A 2450-nucleotide genomic window follows, 5' to 3' on the forward strand; every position below is an offset into this window, starting at 1 on the left:
CGCATGATACGACTGTGATAGAGTAGCTATAACATTGTTCAACATTAAAACTTTCTATCTCCGACAAAAACATCAATAATTACATCACGCACTCGTTTTATTTGCATTATACGGCGAAGAGGGGGGACAGATTATTTGCATTGATAATTTGATATAAAGGGCACCTGTTAAATCACGATTTTAATATTATTTAAAGCAATTAAGTCATTAGCCTCAGCTCTTTGTCTTTGTCCAGTACCCCAGTATACTATATGTATTTTACAGTAGCAGAAAGCATCGCATCATTATCCAGCAAACCAATACGGATTATTTTAGAATTGTACAGAACAGCAGGTATCCGTGGGCGGGGTGTTGAATAATAAAATGACTGTTACCCAATCCACTTACAACAGGTATCAATTCTTATCCCGACACCTGATTAACTCGGCAATGACCAGAAGATAGAAATTATGAAACACAGCAATTGATAAATGTACATTGAAATACACACACGTTCCCATCGAGGGATGTAGTTGCATGAAGCGCTCTTTCCGGTTAGAACAGAATGTCTATAATTATTTTTAACATAAGTTATTGATGTCACTAAAGCATACATAAGTACTTCACTTTCACAGTCAGAACTCCTGCCATGCCTTCATATTATTACATACTTCATGTACAAAGTTGAAGATAACGAAGTGATCTCGTGATTCCTATAAAGAATACAAAATTAAGAGTAGGGCAAACACATGGACCCCTGGGTATACCAGAGGTGGGGATCAGGTGTCTAGGAGGAGTAAGCATCCCCTGTCACATCTGTCGTGAGCCCTATCTCTTGAATATTTTACTTTAAACCAGAATAGTGTAAAACACGGTGTTTATGATATCAAAACGTCAATGTTTCCGTGTGTTTTTAAAGTTTCACAACTTGTAAAGAATTCTATCACACGTAAGATCAGCTACTTATCCCTACAGACATAAAATAAACATCAAGTGAAAATACCGAGAATCAAATTAGTTAATGTAACCTTTAACATTTTTGTTCTTGGTGGAAATAGATGTTAAAGAAATAAGTGCATGATTTAAAGGCTATTTACTACCTGAAAGATGAAAAAAGTGAAGATAACGAACATTGACCAATCTCATAATTCTTATAAAGAACACAGAATTAGGAGTAGATCAAACACGGACCCCTGAATATGCCAAAGGTGGTGGTCAGGTGTCTAGCAGGAGTAACCATCCCCTGTTGACAGGTCATATCTGTCGTGTGCCCTACATCCCGGAGATGTGGTGGACATTGTACTACCATGTCTAATGGTGACGGGGCAGTAAATAAATTCATCAGTTTGCACCTACGTTGAAGCTGTAGCTTTTTGTTAGGGGGTTTGATTGTAAATCGCTGTGATATTCATTATTATTCTATTTTCTTTTGGGGCCTTTGTAATCGTCATTGTTACCATCGTCATCATCATCATTTTGTCATGCAATAAACAACTGTATTGTGAACCCTACGCCTGAAGTTCGTAATTTCTACCTTACAAACCGCAACTCCTGCAACAACATAAATACTGACAACAGTTGTTATCGAAGTAGAACATGAAAGGTGAAGATAACGAACAGTGACCAATCTCATAACTCCTATAGGCAATACAAAATAGAAAGTTGGGCAAACACGGACCCATGGATATACCAGATGTGGGATCAGATGCCTAGGAAAAGTAAGCATACCCTGTCGCCTGTCGACCGGCCACACTCTCCGTGAGCCCTTTATCTTGATCAGGTAAACGGAGTTATCTGTAATCAAAATCAGTGTGCCAAGAACGGCCTAACAATCGGTATGAAACAAGTCAAACATGCTTGGTTTAATTTTGTTTGGTCTTCCTTTCATTTCCGGTGCAAAATTCGGCTAGTAATATGTGTTATCCTGTTACTGTATAAAGATTAGCAGCGGACAACTTGGGGAGGCGAGAAAGCTGGCTATGCTGGGAATGCTTTTAAACGCGTTTTAGACACCCCTCCCTGAAAAATTGGACAGGGGTTCCGCAGTTCATGAAACTTTCATTCAGAGATTTGACGCGTTTATGGTGGACATTAGAAAATGGCGAGCTCATAATTTCATTTTTCATTCCTACCTTATCATACAGATTTCTTAAAGAACGGATAATATTGAATAATTGACGCGTTGAGCAGGGATATCCTATAAAGAAAAGTTTCAATGTGTCCTGCTGGAAATGTCTCTGAAAACCATTCTAGAACCCCCTGGGGAAAATTGAGCAGGAGTTGTCTATACAATAAAGGTTGCTTTTCTTTCTTTTGATAATCGATCATGTTTAGACAGGAAGCAGCAAGTAAACAATACGTGTAAACCTTACAACTGCCCACCTCAACTTCGCTCAAGACTCTAAATCTAAAGAGAACAAGAGATTGTCTATACATACTTGATTTCCTCTTCAATACCAGGCGTCAATAAT

Source organism: Ostrea edulis, chromosome 2 (assembly GCF_947568905.1).
Source record: "Ostrea edulis chromosome 2, xbOstEdul1.1, whole genome shotgun sequence".
Lineage (NCBI taxonomy): Eukaryota > Metazoa > Mollusca > Bivalvia > Ostreida > Ostreidae > Ostrea > Ostrea edulis.